The sequence below is a fragment of the Eleutherodactylus coqui genome, chromosome 3 (genome assembly GCF_035609145.1).
Source record: "Eleutherodactylus coqui strain aEleCoq1 chromosome 3, aEleCoq1.hap1, whole genome shotgun sequence".
In the NCBI taxonomy this organism is placed as follows: Eukaryota; Metazoa; Chordata; class Amphibia; order Anura; family Eleutherodactylidae; genus Eleutherodactylus; species Eleutherodactylus coqui.
In genome coordinates, this window is record NC_089839.1 from 169,070,005 (window position 1) to 169,091,300 (window position 21,296).

Here is a 21,296-nt window from a genome sequence, read left to right on the forward strand (position 1 = left end):
CAACTATTCCCTACTGATCCTCCTCCCTTGCTGTTGGGGTCCCCCAGGGCTCAGTCCTCTGCCCCCTCCTTTTTTCCATTAACACAGCCACTACCATCAGGACAGACCATCAGGAGATTTGGCTGTCAGTACCATCTCTACACCGACGACACCCAGTTATACACCTCCTCTCATGACATTACAGCACCGTTTCTTCAGTATGCAACCGGATGTACGTGGTCTCTAACCCTATGTCCACTCTCTACCTTAAACTGAACCTCCCAAAAACTGACCTTCTCCTGTTTCCGCCCTCTACTAACCGACCTCATCCTGACATCTCCATCTCAGTGTGAGGCACCACAGGCCCATTCGACTCCAATCCCTCCTTTACCCCTACATCCAATCTCTGGCCTGAACAGTTCGCTTGCACCTCAAGAATATTGCTGCGCTCCAGTCGGCAGCTCTGTCCAGGTCTTGGACAGCTCCTCTGCTGAAACCTAGCCATGCTTCTCTGTTTCCCTGTCTTGTCCCCACCATGTTCCTGATTAGGCCTCCTATATAAAAATGGCCATGCTTCTGTTTCTGATTAAGCCTCTTATATAAACCAGGCCATGTTCCCGCCTCCTTTGCGTGAATATTGTGCCTCAGCAGCCATTGATCAAGCTCTACTACTGCCTGCTTCTCTGCTATTCAACGAAGACCTTCTGATAAGACCCCTGGCTTCCCTTCCGACAACGTGACCCACTTCCTCCATTTCTAACTCAACACTGAGACCCTTCTGATACCGACCCCTGGCTTCCCTCTTGACAACACGACCCATCTACTCCATTTGTTCTGCCCATAAGACCTCCTGTTGCGGACTCCTGGCTCGTCCCCAACTACTCTTTCCACATCTGCGGCTGCTACACCTAATGCTCCAACCCAGTACCTAAAACAGCTATAGAGATAATGTATGAATGTTCCTTATGAGAGGAATTATATACAACTGTAGAAGTGTCATGAGGATTTTTTACAGGGGTTCCAGGAGTAGGTGAATGAGCAGATTCCGCCAACCTGGAGTCTTAATGCCACACTGTATGTGAATGATAGATAATAAATGCAAGGCATTGGTTGGATGTTGGCCAAGATACATGAGCCCACTAGCCACTTCACGGTTCCTTGCGTTGTAGTGGGTCCCTACACTAATATAAATGCATCACAGAAGGGGAAATCAAGAATTAAAAACAATCACAGAAAATGGCCGTTACTTACTGAGTAAGGAGTGCATATAGATGCATCCTCTCACCATGCAGGTAGCTGACCACCAAATGGAGGAGCCAATAACACCTGTGCAGGAGACCGATAAAAACAACCACTCACACTGCCTCTTGATAGTGAGGGGGGTCCTGCACAGGTGTTATTGGCTCCTCCATTTGGTAGTCAGCTACCTGCATGGTGAGAGGATGCATCTATATGCACTCCTCAGTCAGTAATTAACGGCCATTTTCTGTGATTGCAATGGGGCCGCCAACAGCAGCCGTGGCCCCATTGAGGGCAATGGACACAGGCCTGCATTCATGCATGTTTGTGCATGTACATGGGTGCGCGGTTTTGTGTGCACCTATGTATGTACAAGCTCATGTGAATGCACTCTCATGCTGAAAAAAGACACATCCATCCAGGTGAGCCTATTACTCCCAAATGTTGATCCAAAGGAAGGCAAATAAACAAACAGTGAGGTAGAAGCCAATTTTCCTCAATGAGGCTGGATGTCCATGGGCGAGGTGTCATTGCGAGATTCGTGGCAATAAATCGCACACGGAACTCGCATGCCAGGATTACTATGGAAAGCGTAGCCTACTGCACACAAGCAGAAAATGAAAGCGATTTTCCGCTCGTGTGATTAAAATTGCGGCATGCAGCGACTCTTCGTGGTGAGCCTATCATTAATATAGGCTGATCGCGAAGACCTTTTATTGCTTCCCCCTCCTCCCCTATGGCAGAGGGGGGAGCACTAAGGCTGCCTGTTCATGGGTGTTGCGGTTTTACGCCCGCGGGCAAGCAGATTTCTGTCGTGGAAGGACACTAAAGTCACCGCAATTATCCTATCATTATGATAGGTTCATCGAGGAAAATATCGTGACATGCCGCAAATTTTATACTTGAGCGGAAAATTGTGGCGGATTTCCATTTGTGTACATCGGGCTGCGCTTTCCATAGTTGTCCTATGGCAAGCGTTCATTGTGTTACCCGCATGTGGATTATCGCCGCGGATAACGCAATGCAGAATTTCCCGTGGACAGGAGGCCTTAGGGCTTTTACCCACTAGCGTTTTTTTCATGCTGCAATATCGCTGCGTTCCCATTGAAAAAAGAGCATGCGATATCACAGGGGAAAAAAAATCCTCCATGACTCCAATCTGGCGATTAGAATAATCCCCGGATCACCAAACCTTCTGTAGTAATCAGTGATATAACATGTAAGATTGTATCGCTCAAGAAAGGCGTCCAGGCCCCTCATATTCTTTTACCAACTTTGCCATCACCACGTCCTCAGGCTGAGAGTTCCATAGTCTCACTGCTCTTACAGTAAAGAACCCCCTTCTATATCGGTGTAGAAACCTTCTTTACTCTAGAAAAGATGTAGAGGGTGCCCCCTTGTTACAGTCACAGTCCTGGGTATAAACAGACGATGGGAGAGATCTCTGTATTGTCCCCTGATATATTTATACATAGTTATTCGGTCGCCCCTCAGTTGTCTTTTTTCTAAACTAAATAATCCCAATTTTGATAACCTCCCTGGGTATTGTAGTCCGCCCATTACGTTTTTACTTCAGTTGCCCGCCTTTGTACCCGCTCAGGCTCTGATACGTCCTTCCTGAGTGCCCCTAGACCTCTTTTAATGCATCTGATGATCTTATTTGCCTTGGCAGCAGCTGCCTGACACTGGTTACTTCAGTTAAGTTTACAGTTAACTAAAACCTCCAAGTCCTTTTCCATGTCAGTGTTACCCAGTGGTTTCCCATTTAGTGTGTAATGGTGACATGTATTTCCCTGCCCATGTGCAGAACCTTATATTTATCATTGTCCCTGCCATTTCTATGTTTTGCCTCTAGGTGGCAGAACTTACCTTACTATGATTTTGTACTTGCTATAGGGCACAGAGCTTTCCCTGTACAGTTCCACAGAGTTTATGGTTAAAAAAACCAGACAAATCCCATTACTATAAAAGTAGTTATTTTATATGAAACATAACTATGTTTTAACCAGCCAGCTCCTTTGTGAAGACCCGATGTCCAGGTGCGGATTTTAATTATAAAATCCGTGCGTGTCTCCTGCACAGGAGATCTGCGCGTCTTGCCACCCATAGGGATGTATTACCATCCGCATGGCAAGTAAAAGCATGCGGATATGATTTTTTTTCCAGTGTGCGAGATGCACGCATAGGAAGGAATCGCAGCATGCTTCAATTTCCAGCGGGTCCAACAGCGACGGGTTCTATTGAAATCAATGGAATCCACCCTCACCACAGCACACCTGCAGCTGTCACTGTGGAGGTGCTACAAATCCACAGGAAAGCAGGAGATTTGAAGGAAAAAAAAAAGCCCAGACACATCCGCAGTGTTGAAGAAAGAAGATCCAGCCTGTACGGAGGGGAGCCGCGCTGGATTCGGTGAGGTAAGATAATGTTCTTCTCCTCTCCATGTCCCCGGGCACACAGGGATTCAGCAGTGTAATCCGTGCATGCAAGTGGACATAAGGCTTTAGGATTAGTTTTGACCACTCACAGATACAACTGAATATACAATTTATTCCACCATTATGGTTATAGTGTACAATCCACATGAATTAGGAGAAACAGAAAGAAACATAATTGCGGTTTCATGTCATGGTCAAAATTCTTGCAAATGGTGCACATTTTCAGCAGTTTTTTCCTACATAGATAAGTGATAATGATGCATTATAGTAGCAGCATTCTGCTGTTTTATTACAGCTAGGCTACTAACATGACCAGCCTTTGCAATGTCTTAACCCTTTCCAATCCACTGTCTGATGTCTGAAGACATTATGATTTAAGGCTGTACAGCTCCGATGTTAGAAGACGTCCATCGGGGTTCTCTTACTGTATATTGCCAGCCTCTCTGCTGTCGGAGCCTATCCAACGTGTCACCTCATGCAGTACTTGCTTTAGCCAACAGATAGCGCCATTGTATAACGGCAGAAAAAGAGTAAGTCCCCTAGGAAAACCAGGATACAAATTGGATTGGAAAGGGTTAATAGTTGTAATAATGGTATAATGATAAGGTCTTATGATTAAAAAAAGATCAATTGATTAAATGTGTTATAATTGAGAAAGCGACCTGGCTATGTGCTAGGAAAGTAAAGGGTTTTAAAGAATACCAATACCCCTTCCCTTTTATCCATATGGCCCAGACTGCGATCATGACTTCTCCCAGTCACAACCTGTGTCTGCAGAATTTGACACATAGACATCTGTGACTCCTCAATTTTCAAGCCACCTGCCTTTGTTTTGCATACTTCTACATAATCTTCCTATCCAGAGTGGCCCAGATAGTAATAAAGCATAAGAGTATTCCCTTTTTGTGCTCTCTGTAGGCACCACAGAGTAAGTACCACTTTTAGTGCCCCATACAAAGTAAAAGTGCCTTCTTTTATACTCTCACTAAGTAATAAAATCCTATACGGGCTCCTTTAAGTAACAATGCCCCTACTGTCCCCGTTCAGTAATAATAATGCCCCTCATGGCCACCTTCTGGTAATAAAAATAATGCCTCACTTGTCCTTCTTTTGGTAATAAGAATACTCCTCCTGATCATAATAATAATATCCCCTTTGCCCCCTATTGTATGCATTAAAATTAAAAACCACATACACTCACCTGGGTTTCATGGTCACGTAATCGCTACGTCTAGTGCCAGTCCCTAGCATTGGTGAGGCTGGAGACTGATTGTAGCAACCACGTGACCGTGTAATGTGAAAATCAGTGCAAAACCAATGCTGAGTGAACTTCAGAGCCCATGAGCCGAGAAGACAGACCCAGGTGAGTAAATGTGTTTTTTTATTTTATGTCACTTCTGCAGTCAAATTTTAAAAAAATTGTCACCCCCAGCACCGGCCCCAGGACCCAATCGACCCACTGGGAATTTTCCTGGTGAGTTCACTGGCCAGTCCACCCATGCCTATCATCAATAGAAGACCTGAGAACAAAGATCCCCATTTCAATTTTCTGGTTTCGCCTGTCGCTAGCTGGTAATTTGACTCATTTTGACCACTACATTCCTCACTGTTTATTAGCAAGAGCTAACCTACTGGCAGAAAGCTACACGATAAGATGTGCCGCTAAAGTAGAGGATGTATATATACATTGTAGCTGCATGGTGCATCAACAAATACAAATGCTGAAGGGGTTAATATTTGCAGTTTCAGTGCACTGGTGTTGATTGACAGTTCCTGATCAATTCTGAATTAAAAGGGATTTTAATATCATATAGCTACAAGAAAAAGTAAGTGAACCCTTTGTAATTAACTGTTTTTCTACATTAATTACTAAAAAATGTGGACTGGTTGTTATATACAGGACAATTATAGACAAACAACTGTAGTTGCCTGAGGTTGGGGCCCCCACAGCTCTTGTTTGGCTATCTCATGTGGAATGTGTATGTGTGTATGTCTGTGTCATTGTCGTCCCAACCAACTTGTATGTTCTTGCACCCCTGTCACCCTAACCTGCTCTGTGTGTTGTGAGCGGTTTCTGTCTGGGTTAGGATTGATTGGGGGGCAGAGTTTAATGTAGGGAGAGAGACAGAGAAGAGAAGATGTGGTAGGAGAGATCGGACACAAGAGGGAAAGCTGAGTCCCAGACCAGCCAGTCTGAGCCAATCACAAGCCAGGGAGATAGTGATACAAAGATGGTGGACCCAGCCGTCAGAGAGACTTTTTCCTCCCTGCAGCAGCGAAAGTACGAGTCAGAGCAGACCCCACGGAATCTGGAAGGAACACAGGCCTAGGCATTGTGAGTGCAAATTATCCCAACTAGGTCAAAAGTCCAATAATATTTGTGTATATTTATTAAAAGCGCCAAAATTGGACAATTTTTTTTAAAATTCTCATTTTTTCACATTTTCAATTGTAATATAATAAATATGTACAAACATACTGTACACATTTTTACTAAGATATATATTTCCATCCGTTTACCTTATTTTGGATGCAGATTTGAAAAGCTTTTGTTTTTTAACCATTTAGAAGCCGTACAAATTTAACATTGATTACACTGCCCAATGATGATTTTGTTTCGGGCTCAAAATTAGCGTATTCTTATGTATTTTCATCTGCTGAATTCAAAAATCAACATAAAAATGACCGATTAGCTCTTGCTTTGGAGATACAGTGACATATCATTTCTTAGAGTTTACATTCTTATTTTGTTGGAGGTTTTTTTGGGGTGGGGGTAGTTCTCACACCTCTCATCTGACATAACACAACGTTCTCCATATGTTTGTAGGTTATAAACATAATAAGTGTTGCTATGACTGAGTTTCATATTGTTTTTGCTTTACCTTTTCTCAGAATTTCTGGTTTTGGAGTGCCTTTGAAGTGTAACATTTTCTATATCAAAATGCCACAAAAATGTGTAAATTTAGTGAAGAATTTTTGTTACATTTGTGGTAAAATAACATTTTCGTCTCAGAAACGCAATCTTATAAAGACTGCCTATCAGCATTATTTTGGTATGAATGTAGGGGACCAGGATAAGTCATGGGCTCCACATATATGTTTCAACTCTTGCTCAGTTAAACTACGAGATTGGCTGAAAAATAAAGAATTATCTATGGCTTTTGCCGTGCCTATGGTTTGGCGGTAGCCTACAAACCATACAGATGACTGCTATTTCTGCTTGACTCAGCCTATAAAGGAAGGATTGTCAATGAAGAAAACAGGAACAGTTCAATACCCAAATCTTCCATCTGCTATTCCACATTCAGATAGTTGACCAGTTCCTATTCCACCCCAACATTATGAGTTTAAAGTAGAAACTGAAGAAAGTGTGGAAAAAGAAGAACTCAACAAGCCTTCCACATCCCATGACCCTGACTTTGAGGTAAAAGATGATACATGGCACAGACTGAGTCACGCGGAATTGAGTGATCTCATTCGAAAGCTTGACTTGTCAAAGGAGAAGGCGTAACTTCTAGGGTCAAGACTACAGCAATGGAGTCTTCTCCAACGTGATGTCAGGGTTTCACAGTGTAAAGAACGTCAGGGGGATCTGCTTCTTTTTTTTCGGAATAAAACCAATCTGGTTGCTTGCTGCGACGTTAATGGCTGGATAAAATGTTTGAATCTGAACCATGATCCAACTAAATGGAGGCTATTCATAGACTCCTCCAAGCTTAGTTTGAAAGCTGTATTACTTCACAACAGCAACCGTCTTCCTTCTTTTCCTGTTGGTCATGCAGTTCCCGTGAAGGAGACTTTTATGCAAACATGACAGCCCTCCTCGACTCAATCAAATATGCTGAACACAAGAGGAAAATCTAAAAGTCATGGTTGTACTCTTAGGAATGCAACTGGGGTACACTAAATACTGTTGCTTTTTATGTATGTGGGACAGTAGGGATAGGAAAATATTTGAAAAGAGGTCTGCAGCACTTGGAGTAGGGATAGGAAATCAAATTACATTCAAGCGGACTGGCCTGCAATAAATCTTGACTCTGCCGAGAAAAATGTCGTTGCTGAGCCTCTTGTGGACCCAAAAGATGTTCTTCTTCTATCCCTTCATATAAAGCTTAGTTTAATGAAAAACCAAAATGGTAAGAATTTTGCCATGGATTTTGGTGCAGTTTGCCTTAGGTCTTAAAGGTTGAATTCTGCTCTCAAAACCCACATACAGATTTAGAATCCGCCATGTACACTCATTGTCAAAAAACAATCTCTCCCGTAAGAGAAGTTGTTGGAATGGAATGAAACTTTCTCTCTGATATTTGATACAAGTAAGTGATTACAATATCAGTGCAAAAGGATAATTTATTGTGAAAAACTGACCCCTTGAAAGGAGGCTCTAGTACCCTGCTGTATCGTCTCTATCTTGCATACAAGATTTGATAAGGGGGAGCATGGAGGCTCTAGTACCCTGTTGTACCGCCTTTTGCTTGCATACAAGATGTCATAAGGGTGGGCATAGAGGTCTAATACCCTGTTGGGCCGCCTCTAGCTTGAATGCAAGATGTGATAAGAGATGCATGAAGGTTCAAGTACGCTGTTGTACTACCTCTAGCTTGGATGCAAGATATGATACAGGTGGCTATGGATGTCAGAGAAATTCTAAGTACAGCACCAATCAGGCCCACCCCACTTGCCCCGCTGCCGGCGGTAAAGAAGAAAACACCACACACGGAAGTCTGGTATAGTTCCTCACACGGGGACATGACTGCGCCGCGCGCTTTATTACAGATTACATGGGATCTCATACCCTTTGGTCTCATAACTAGAAATGGGTGATGAGCTCATTGGCTCAACTCCACCGTATAACCATATATGGAAAGTCTGGATTTACGGCCTGAGACAGTGAAAGTTCAGATGCATAGTTGAACAGTCGTTATCTTGATATGGCGCCTCTGGCTTATGTACAGAAAATCACGTATTCAATTAACTCCAGTGCAAAGAATCACCCACTCAATTCTAAGAAAGCAGCTAAGCATGCATTCTCCATATCTCTTCTCTCCTTCACTTTAACCTTCATCCAGTTTCTTTGGACATTCTTTCTCTGTTTGCCTTGCAAAGCATCTTGGCATATCTGATGTAAGGCGAAGTATTAAGTTTTTCATAGAGTTAGTACATATGAGAATAAAGTTAGTATACATATAAAAAGAAAGGCACATAACTATATCTATATAAATGTATATATTCCAGTGTTTTCTTTTTTACCTACAAGGATATATATATTTCCTTCTCAAACCCCCCTAAAAACTTAATACGGAGATCAAGCACCAGACCTTGCACTCTTCCTCGGTCGCCTCTCCCTTGTGTCAGGGTTTCTCCACTGCCCGTAAGTCCCTACTCCTAGGAGGGGGGATCCCTACCTCACCTCAGAAGGAGGCCATGGATTCCCTGGGCTTATTTCCGGGCATCCATACCCTCTATCTGTACAAGTTAACACCCCACAGGGTGTGCCCTCGTCGGAAGCTAAGGTCTTCTGCACTATCCCTAGACAAATGGGAAGTCCACTGACAGTTCATCTTAGGAGATCGGGGCAGGCAAAGTACTAGTACATTTCTCCATTCTTCTGGTAACGTACGTGGTTGGCATTATCGGAACTGGCTCTTCATCTTTTTCAAACAAGGGAAATTTTGGTGTCATATTGTCCAGTCCCTTACTCACACTCTTTTTGATCAAAGGGATAATACACATACAGAAAGTTACATACCCAACCTCTTTCTGCTAAAATCATATCCAGGGCCACTCTAGGGCCATGGATGCAGTGGGCCCTAACTGGTCAGCTAACCCTTGTAAAGCATCTCTGGTGTAGTTTACAAATCTCTGCTGATTGTAATAGATATAATTCATCCAATCTACATTATTATTAACAGTGACAATAGCAAATAAGGACTCAAAACCTGCTTTAATCTGATCTCAAGAATTAAATTCATCCCGCACCCCCCTTGGCACTCCTATTACATCTATGTATACATGTGGATCAAAGTTACCACCTTGAGTGTCAACGTCTCTCTTAGCACGATGTGGTGTTGGTTTCTTACCCTCAGTGTACTCTTCATATTGCACATTTGATTGTATTAATTTGTTCTGAAACAGGGGGCTAGTGTACAGTAGTCAAAGGTGTGTGTTAGAGGAATTGTACCACATTATAGCATGTAAAGGATATGCAGAATCATGAGTTTTTTCAGTGCGAAGTGTGGATCCAAGTGGGCTTTCCTTCGAGCTTGACTGCAGTTGGGGTGGTAAGCAACATCTGGTAAGGACCTTTAAACAGGGTTTCTCTCTCAAACTTTTTACATAGACCCTGTCACCTGGGTTCAGATTGTGACACTCATCTGTAGGACCTGGGAGAAAAGCAGAGACTGCAGAATGCATTATTGACAATTCCTTGGAGAGACCTATGACAAAATTAACAAGAAAATCATTCCCCAAACTCTGATACTGTGGCATGTACCCTCCTAAGAAAAAGAAAAACTAATGGGAGACACTCAATTCAAGATTTGCCCGTTTTCTTCATTGCCTTTTGTATCTACTTTCCCACTACTCTGTGGATGGTAGGGTGTGTGAAAAGCCTGGAATATACCCAAAACAGACATGATGTGTTGCATTATTTCACCTGTGAAGTGTGTACCTTTGTTTGACTCAATCACTTCCGGTACCCCATATCTGCGGATTACCTCATTCATGAGCTTCTATGCGGTTACCTGCTTATTTACTTTGGCAACAGAGTAGGTCTCCAACCTGAAAAACATCAACAACAACAACAAGCACATATTCATGCTTCCCAACAAGTGGGAGCTGAGTGTAGCCAATTTGCAATCCCTGAAATGGGTAGAGTGGTCTAGGCAAGTGTTATGTGGCAAATTTACTTCTGCCCTGTTGCTTACGGCAAAGATCATGCAAAATTGGACAAATGATGCAGCAGCTACAGAAAACCAAGGAGCCACCCATCCTCGTTCATGTGTTGACATAGAGGTGCGTCTTTCCGTGCGTCAGCTGGGCCATCATGGGGCACAAGGACCGTGGTAGGCAAGTGCTGTTGACTGTTCACCATATGCCGTCCCTTTTTAGTCCATTTTTCCTTTTCTTCCTTGCTGGCTTGTAACTGTAAAGTCTTTAGCATATCAAAGTCCAAAGTTTGTATCAAAGTCCAAATTCATATCAAAGTCCAAGTTCATATCAAAGTCCAAGGTTTAGTCAAAGTCCAAAGTCATTGTTAAATTCTTCTTTTCTTCTTTTCTTCCACGGCTTGAGGGCCGCTGCTTTTGCTGTGTGGTCTGTGATGGCGTTGCCTCTTGCTTCTCCGGTGTAGGAATTGGTGTGAGCTTTCCACTTTGTCGGGTAGAAGTAGGGCCTCCGTGAGACCGCTGCATCATTCTTAATTGGCTGTCCTGCTGAGGTAAAAAACTGTCTGGCCTTCCCTGTTGGGCCGTAATCATGAGCTATGCCAAATGCATACCGGGAGTCAGTGTAAAAGGTTGCCGTCTTACCTGTGGCCACTCTACTCACCTCAGTGATGGCCTTTTTAGTTCCGCTTCTTGTACTGCGACATGCGGAGCATTCTGCTTTTAGGACATCTTGTTGTGTGACCACTACATATCCAGTGTGGAGTCGTCAATCACCCTGGTACCATCTATAAAAAACAACTCAAAATATGCATTGTTAACAAGGGCTTTCAGTAACTTTTTAAAACTTAAATTTTCTTGTTGCATCAATGCTAGACAATCAGGCTGATATTCTATTTCAAAAAGATCAGAATCTTGTTGCAAAAAATTTAAAAATGGCTGATTTGCAATACCTAGATCACCTATGCCTTCTCCCCCCCCCCCTTTGAACCAGGATACTCAATTGTAAGAAGAGTAGCCGAGTTCAAGGTAGTATCACATTGTAAAAAGATTTGATGGATGCAGATAAGGCCTGTAAGATGTTAGCACTAATAACAGAGACATGAGTTACATCAGGGGAAGAATAATCTACAAACATCTATTAATATTGGAAATGTGATATCCTTTAAGCAAATTCATTATTAATCTGATCCTGCCTGCAATGTCTTATCAAAACTGAGAGAGAGAAAAAAAAACAAAAAAAACTTTTACTAGCTGCTCAAGATCCTCACCCCCTCCCTTGTGGACAAGAGGGATGAAACATTACGTCCTTTACATCATCTAGCTCTACCCCTTCGATATTGGTCGCTTGCGTCTTTTTTTTTTAACACCTTCATTTCAGCTTAACCGTCCAAGCATCCACATCACAACCAAGTAAAGTCCCATGCATGGGGGGGACCTCCATCCCTAGTCAATATCTGCATCACACATCCCATATTCATCACAGCCTGAGCACTGGGCATTAACTTTCATCCATCCATGCGCTCAAGTCTGCTCCGTCACCCCCTATTGAAGGTGTCCCAGTACACACAGACGCACAGACAAAAAAAAGTTTGACAAACGAACATACATCAGTTGAAAAACATTGAGGTGAGTGCTATAATGTTATAAAGTACATGATTCTATTGAGATGAGATTGTGAATGAGCGCTATCTTTGACAAATTATGTGAAAAAAGTTTGCTGAGTGACTGAGACATTCTCTCTTTCTTATTTACTGAAGCTATTATATGCTATATTAAACGCTAAAGTATTTTAGTTTCTGTGACCCTGAGTTTGGAGTGAAATCTGAAAGCCCCCACCTTTGTAAAACCAACTGTTATCTCTCCGAATATGCATTCACTGACTGAGTTGTTTTGCATTTTCAACCCCTGTATAAGTAAGAATATACCTTAGAAATTGCTATATTTCCTGCCTTGTAAGACAGTATTATTAATTAAATTCATTATAAGCTTTCATTCCATTTAAGCAAGCAAAGATATTTTCCAGGGTCATTATTTCATTCTCTCTACTTTGTTATCGCTTGACCTTGAAAACTAAACACAAGCTCTGCAGCTTCATGTAAACAATCTTTCTCATCTAAAAGCAAGCTCAGTTAACCATTTGCACATACAGTATATACATATATACACATATATATATCCATCTAGTATGGATTATACATATTATACACCTTTTCCTCTCTCTTTGCCAACAAATCACATGCATTGTAACCTTCTTCTCGACTTTGCTTGTTCCCCATATTTCTCTCCCTACCTAACTGCCAATGTAACCTTCAATAGACACTCTCCCGACACCCTCTTGATCACTTACTGTACTTTCCAACATTTCACTTACGGATATTTTACTAAACAAATAATGTGTACATACTTAACTTTCTCTGACTGTCTCTCTCTCCTCCTCACTCCAGCACTTTCTAGCAAACCTTGGTCTTTCAAGGCACGCTTCTTGGTCCTAAAGACCTCCTCCCAGACACCATGCTGTAATCTACCGTGCGGGTCCTTGTTACACATTTTCATAAGTTTTCTTACATTTTACACATTGGAACTCCTGTCTCTCCTCCACCAATTGATCCGCACGGCGGCGGCCCATAAAGATCTCTGTCTTCTTTAATAAGATCTTACGCATATTAGAACAACAACAATAATAATAACACGCTCCATAGAGTGCATCCCTCTTAATTCCAAATTGTCAGCCCCTTATATACCGGCAAAACAACCGAGGGTCCTTTCTCCTATGGAACCAGCCTCACAGAATGCATCTCTCTGAAATCAAATCGTTAGCCCCATATATAAGGCAAAACAACCGAGAGTCCCTTTTTCTATGAGACCTATCTCATAGAGTGCATCTCCTCCTCAGCTAAACCATTAACTAACTAAACTAAAATCGAGGGTCCCTTCTTCTATGAGACCTATCTCATAGAGTGCATCTCCTCCTCTGCTAAACCATTAACTAACTAAACTAAAACTGAGGGTCCCTTCTACTATGAGACAAAATGAAAAGTAAGAGGAAAAAAAATTCTGCAGATACAACAAACAATCTCCACTATTGTTAAAACACTATGGACTTCAAAGTACAAATAGACTACAGACTAGTTTCTGGGTGAGCGATTGGTGCGCATATCACGGTCAGTGGTCCATGACGGCAAACCCGAAGCCCACACGAGTTACCGTGTAGAACTCTTAACCCAACCCGTCCGGTCACAAAACACAGATAGTCCCTCCTGCTGCAAGACTCGCAGTGTAAAACACAACATAAATATATGCTGGTCTTACCTGGAGTTCTGTGAGTTGATTAGGCTCGGTTTGCAGCAGGACGGCTTCCCCGTGGCGTGGATCCGGGTGGACAGGGCTGCACGGCTCCGGTTTTGTCGTCCCGGGTTTCGGCACCATTTGTCAGAGAAATTCTAAGTACAGCACCAATCAGGCCCACCCCACTTGCCCCGCTGCCGGCGGTAAAGAAGAAAACACCACACACGGAAGTCTGGTATAGTTCCTCACACAGGGACATGACTGCGCCGCGCGCTTTATTACAGATTACATGGGATCTTATACCCTTTGGTCTCATAACTAGAAATGGGTGATGAGCTCATTGGCTCAACTCCACCGTATAACCATATATGGAAAGTCCGGATTTCCGGCCTGAGACAGTGAAAGTTCAGATGCATAGTTGAACAGTCGTTATCTTGATCTGGCGCCTCTGGCTTATGTACAGAAAATCACATATTCAATTAACTCCAGTGCAAAGAATCACCCACTCAATTCTAAAAAAGCAGTTAAGCATGCATTCTCCATATCTCTTCTCTCCTTCACTTTAACCTTCATCCAGTTTCTTTGGACATTCTTTCTCTGTTTGCCTTGCAAAGCATCTTGGCATATCTGATGTAAGGCGAAGTATTAAGTTTTTCATAGAGTTAGTACATATGAGAATAAAGTTAGTATACATATAAAAAGAAAGGCACATAACTATATCTATATAAATGTATATATTCCATTGTTTCCTTTTCTACCTACAAGGATATATATATTTCCTTCTCATGGAGGCTCTAGTAGTCTGCTGTACCACCTCTAGCTTACATACAGGATGTGATAAGGGCGGCATGGAGGCTCTAATACCCTGTTGTACTGCCTCTAGCTTGCATACAAGATGTGATAACGGTGGGCATAGAGGCTCTAGTATCCTGTTGTACGGCCTCTAGCTTGGATGCAAGATGTGGTACAGCATGCATGAAGGCTCTAGTACCCTGTTGTACCACCTCTAGCTTGGATGCAAGATATGATATGGGTGGCTATGGAGGCACTAGTACCCCGTTGTACCATCTCCTGCTTAGATAAAAGATGTGATATGGGCAGGCATGGAGGCTCTAGTACCCTGTTGTACCGCCTCTAGCCTGGATGCAAGATGGGATATGGGTGGGCATGGAGGCTCTAGTACCCTGTTGTACCACCTCTAGCTTGAATACAAGATGTAATATGGGGGCATTGAGGCTCTAGTACCCTGTTGGGCTGCCTCTAGCTTGGATGCAAATTGTGATACAGGGGGGCATGGAGGCTCTAGTAACCTATTGGGCTGCCTTTAGCTTGGATACAAGATGTGATACAGGCGGGTATCCTGTTGCATCATTTACAGGGAACGGGGCTTATGGCTGGCATCAGTATTGTGGAGGGAGTGTGGGGACTCCCACTGCTTCCCTAAAAGAAGCTCTGCAACTTCCTCCTACACCAAGTCCCTCCGGCTCCTGATATGGTACTCCACTCTCCTGATGTACCACAGGATGGGGTGCCCCTGCACCAGATAGATCAACTGCTCCTCGTCTATATAAATGTATGTCGTGTTTTTGAAAGTTGCCAACAACTCCTGCCTCCACGCTGCTCCAAACAGGCCTCCACACTGCTAAGAAGCTGATGAGCACGTCCGCTTAAATTTGCATATATTCCCATAGCAATACGCATGAAAATGCATCACAGAAACATTGCAAGACAACACAAGGCAATGCGAGAATACAGAGGGTCCTTAGGAACACATGGGCAAGAAGACATACCATTCTGAAACAAGACAGGACATGCTGCGGTTTTTAATTCTCGCAGGATCACATAAAGAGAAAAGTCGCACATGGGAATAAACACATTGAAAAAAATACATTTCATAGTTGTGTCATTTTCCGGGCTCTTGCATCGCAGAAAACTGGCGCAAGTTTCTCGCCTGTGTGATTCCGGCCTTAGAAGTAAAGAGACATTCATGTCTGAAAATTATTTTGATAGTGTATATTTTGATGTTGTGCAGCAGCTGTGGCACAGCACTAAAAGATACACCCTGCAGCTGGTAGGATAACGGTGTGAGAATGGCATTTTTTGCCACATTTTAGAGTCCTAAGGAAAATGATCATACTATATACATTTAGAAGAACTTTTATATATGGCTTTAAGCTAAGCACAAAACTTTATATTCCCAGTAAAGTAATGGAGCAGCTTACAGTTAAGATAAGTAGGTATATTTTCATAGATGCTAAATAAACAAAAATTAACTTCAAAGTCAATTAGTTTGAATTATTATGTTTAGTTTACCTGTTTGTACAACAGCTTCTTGGATTTCGCATAAACATTCATCTTGAGCTCCCAAAGCTTTTCTGAAATTTAATTTGTTTTAAAGGGGTTGTCCCGAGGCAAAACCGCAAAATTTTATATTAGCCCATTCCCCCTGTCACCCCCCGTCATAAAGCAGCCCTTTTGAGCGGTTATAAACCGCATCCTACTTACAGTTTAGCAGAAATAATAACTTTTAAACTTCTCCATGTAAGATGGCGCCTGCGTTGTCCCTGGGTGCGTTCCACAGTGCACTGCTCGCTCTTCCTGGAGGCCTTCATGCGCGCTCCCGAGACGCCGGTCACGTGAGCAGGTGACTGACGTCATCGGTGGAGGCGTGCACTTGCAAATGAATGAAACGCCGATCCAGCCGCCACATTGGCTGGTCGGCAGAAAGCGTCACAGCGGGAGGTGGAGTCTACCGGAGAAAACAGCAAACAGCTGTTTCTCCCATCTCTTGACCACACAGAAGCGCAGGTAAGTGCACCTTTCCGCGGTACTCTTTCATGCTTTTATTAGCACAGGATCATTGCCTTATGCAGTGAGTCTGTGCATGAAAAATGTATTGTGCATGCCCTGTATAGTAATGTGTCTTACATTTTTATAGTGCCTGCCATGTGCTGCGTTTTTTTTTTTCCTGCTGTGTGCTGCTATCGCGACTGCAGTGTTTATTGTGCATGCCGCCTGCTTCCATTCGCCTGCCATGTGCTTATTTTTTTTTTGTTTGTGCCTACCGTGTGCTTTCATGTGCCTGCCGTGTATCTTTTTTTTCTTTTTTTTTGTGCCGGCTTTTTTTTTTTTTTCTTTATTTTTGTGCCTGCCGTGTGCTTTCATGTGCCTGCAGTGTATTTTATTTTATTTTTTTGTGCTTGCCGTGTGCTTTTATGAGCCTGCCATGTGCCTGCCAGGGGTATTTTTTATTTTTTTTTGGTGCCTGCCGTGTGCTTCCATGTGCCTGCCGTGTTCTCGTTTTTTTTGTGCCTGCCGTGTGCCTTCCATGTGTTTTTTTTTTTTGTTTTGTTTTTTGCCTGCCGTGTGCTTCCCTTTTTTTTTTGTGCCTGCTGTGTGCTTCCATGTGCCTGCCGGGTTCTAACATGTGCCTGCCGTGTGCTTCTGTGTGCCTGCCATGTGCTGCTTTTTTTTCTGTGCCTGCCGTGTGCTTTCGTGTGCCTGCCATGTCCTTTTTTTTTTTCTTTTTTGTGCCTGCCGTGTGCTTCCATGTGCCTGCCGTGTGCTTCCATGTTTTTTTTGTTTGTTTTTTGTGCCTTCCGTGTGCTGTTTTTTTTTTGGTGCCTGCTGTGTGCTTCTTTTTTTGGGGGGGGCCTGCCGTGTGCTTCCATTTGCCTGCCGTGTGCTTTCATGTGCCTGCCGTGTGCTTCCATGTGCCTGCCGTGTGCTTCCGTTTGCTGCTTTTTTTTGTGCCTGCCGTATGCTTCCATGTGCCTGCCTTTTTTTTTTTTTGTGCCTGCCGTGTGCTTCCATGTGCCTGCCATGTGCTGCAATGTGCATGTGACTGCAAACTGCTTTGAATCAGCATACATTCCGCACAATTCATTCATACAATCATCATGCAATCTTCGGAAAATTTGCATGGAATAGACATAGCATCTGCATGCAATCTACACACAAACACTGCCTTCAATCGACACTATTAACCTGCATTCTACATACAATATGCATGCTATCTGCCTACAGACTGCGGATAATGCTAGCTATCAACAATCTGTCCACAATCGCCCAGTAATCAATCTAAAATTTGCCTAAATTATGCCTGCCATGGACCTTTAAAAGATTGTTATTAGAAAATGCTGCTGCTTCCATAACTGTTATTGAAGTGCCACTAACTTGGTGTTTTTTTTTTTTGTTTTGTTTTTTTGTAGTCCAATTCAAGCACAAACATGTACCAGGAAGATCTTGAATTTGAGGAGCTTGATTATTCATCCGATTCTTTTGGAGAGGTAAGTTTTTGCTGAAAATGGAAAGGTTGCAGCAAACCAATGGCAATAAACAGAATAATTTTTTATTTTTTTTTAACAGGACTTTTAATCTGATAGCGAGGAAAATGATGAGGATTTCCCCGAAACTCGGCATTATTCGGCGGTATGTGTTGAAAGATGTATAAAAAATTTTTTGTTTATTGTTTGAAACCGCAACTATGCATCAGTCCTGTACAATTTATTATTTCAATACATTATTTCGTGTGTGTATATACATACACACGTGTGTGTGTGTGTGTATATACATACACACACGTGTGTGTGTATATACATACACACACGTGTGTATATACATACACACACGTGTGTGTGTATATACACACATACATGCACGTGTGTATGTATATACACACGAACGTACGTGTGTATCTGTATATACATACACACGTAGGAACGAGTGTATGTGTATATACAGTCACACGTAGGAACGAGTGTATGTGTATATACAGTCACACGTAGGAACAAGTGTATGTGTATATACAGTCACACGTAGGAACGAGTGTATGTGTATATACAGTCACACGTAGGAACGAGTGTATGTGTATATACAGTCACACTTAATTACGTGTGTACACACACATTATATTTAATATATATATATATATATATATATATATATATACACACAGACACACGCGTGTACGTGTTTAGGCATACACTGGTACGCATGCCTGTACGTGTTAATGCATACACACCCGTAAGTCAGTATATACATACAAACACGTACGTACATCTGTGAATATACATACAAACTCGTACGTACGTCTGTGTATGTATGCACATATACATACAGGAATCTGTGCCCTGCCTAATAAGGATGATCATGCCGCTTTCAGCAACACCATACAATTAAAAATGTACCCCTTCCTTTTTTCCTAAAACATTAAATACAGTATTCTTCATATTAATCCCTTCTTAGGTTCAACAACAACTGGCAGACTCGCTATATGCTCAGGCGGACATAAGCAGTCTCCAGTGTTTTCAAAACAATCCGCAGGGTGCACCAGAAGCGGGTGCTTCAGGATCCACTGAAGATCCCCATGGCAGGCTTGCCAACAAAGAGTGGTGTCACTGTGGGCAGTGCATTTGCATGCCCACAGTGGCGGAGTGTGTCTGTTGTCGAGAACATGAAGTAGTCCTACAGATGTTACCAGAAGCTTGCGTATGTGTTACACAACATCCGTTATTTGCTCAGTATGCGCTTGTGCGCGAAAACATAGAACACGTGATAAGACTATCTGCACTGGTCACCCGGAGACAGTACGACACCACAAACAATAGGTATTTATTACAATTTTATTGTACAACACACAAGACAATGCAAGTATAATTTTTAACAAAGGAAAAAGTTTATTTGAAAAGGAAAAAAGGTTAGTGAAAAAGGCAACATGGAAAAACATAAGATATCAATGCGTCTTTTTTTTTGTTTTCATGTAGACTATTAAAAAAATTTTAATAAGTTTAGAAATATTAATATATTTCCTTTTCGTTTTTTCTTAGGGTTATGCGTGTGGGCGCATATCGCTCTTATACAGCGTGGATACATGGATTCTTGGGGAAAAACAATAGAATCCCCATACCAGCGTGTGTGATTAAATCAATACGGACAGCTTACCCTGATCCGCAAGGAAATTACACTGGTTTCCAGTTCTACATGGACCCGACTGAAAGCAATTTGGATTTCCAGTTGAACTTGTAGGATGTTTTAATTTGTGCAATTTTGTATTCAGGCTTTACAGATTTTAAAATGTTAATAAATTTTTTTGTGAAATATAGTGTGTGGTTTTTTTATTTGGAACGTCTCGACTATAATCACTAATCGTTCTATCATTATGTATATACATGACTACATATGCGTATGTTAGTGTGTATAATATATACACACACAAACTGTGGGTTGTGTGTGTATGTATTTTGACATACATATATATCTGTATGCCTGTGTATCTGTCTGCCTCTCTCTATCTATCTGTCTGCCTCTCTCTATCTATCTGCCTCTCTCTATCTATCTGTCTGCCTCTCTCTATCTATCTGCCTCTCTCTATCTATCTGCCTCTCTCTATCTATCTGTCTGCCTCTCTCTATCTATCTGCCTCTCTCTATCTGTCTGCCTCTCTCTATCTGTCTGCCTCTCTCTATCTGTGTGCCTCTCTCTATCTTTCTGTCTGCCTCTCTCTATCTATCTGTCTGTCTCTCTATCTTTCTGCCTCTCTCTATCTATCTGTCTGCCTCTCTCTATCTATCTGTCTGCCTCTCTCTCTCTATCTGTCTGCCTCTCTCTCTGTCTGTCTGCCTCTATCTGTTTTTCTGCCTGCCTGCCTGTGTATTCCTTTGCAGGTCTCTATAAGGGAGGAGGGAGCTGTCCAGTGCTGAACCTTTCCCCTGCACAGCGAGGCAAGGCTTCGTTATAGCAGGGAGCTGTCGAGTGCTGAAGTCTCAGCAGAAAGTACTGTAATAGCTGCAATGCACTCCCAACATCGATGGTGTGATGGAACAAATAGTTTTATTCACCAAAATATGTGTGGGTATATATGCGTGTACAAACAAATATATAGTATACGCGTGTATGTCTATGTATGCATGTATGTAACATACCCACAGGTGTGTGTGTATGTGTGTAATACATACATATATGCATACGTCTGTGTGGGTGTGTATGAGAGAGATTATATATATAAATATATATATCTCCCAGACAGACGTAACCATGTACACGTGTACGCTTGTACACTTGGACAAGTGGACACTTGGACAAGTGGACACGTGGACACTTGGACACGTGGACACGTGGACACTTGGACAAGTAGACACTTGGACAAGGTCCGCGTGCGTATGTATTCGCAAACACATGCACCTACTTTGTAAGTCATGTTAGTACAATAACTTACATCAAAAAAAAATTTGCAATGAGGTATTGGTTAATAAAATGACCAAATTAAGAATTTTTGTGCAAAAACATTTTATAAATATTATTGCTATACTTTTAAATACGAGTGTCATTAATTTGGTCATTTTACCGTAAGCCCGCAATCCACGACAAGGATCCTCATTCTCTTGCGAGACCAATCTAAAAAAATTAAAAATTCCCTAACTAAAAATTCTACCGTAAAGGACCGAATTTTTTTCAAAATTTAAAAAAT

At 42.2% G+C, this 21,296-nt stretch overlaps 1 long non-coding RNA gene across 2 annotated transcripts; it reads left to right on the plus strand.

Moving 5' to 3' along the window:
• Positions 1-18,053: 18,053 nt before the first annotated feature.
• On the plus strand, positions 18,054-19,892 carry LOC136619858 (uncharacterized). 2 transcript variants are annotated; one of them, XR_010791066.1, is made up of 3 exons: positions 18,054-18,117; positions 18,197-18,259; positions 19,657-19,892. It is a non-coding gene; the product is annotated as an uncharacterized lncRNA (long non-coding RNA). The 2 variants fall into 2 exon arrangements; XR_010791067.1 differs by lacking the exon at positions 19,657-19,892 and adding an exon at positions 19,076-19,132.
• The last annotated feature ends 1,404 nt before the right edge of the window (positions 19,893-21,296 follow it).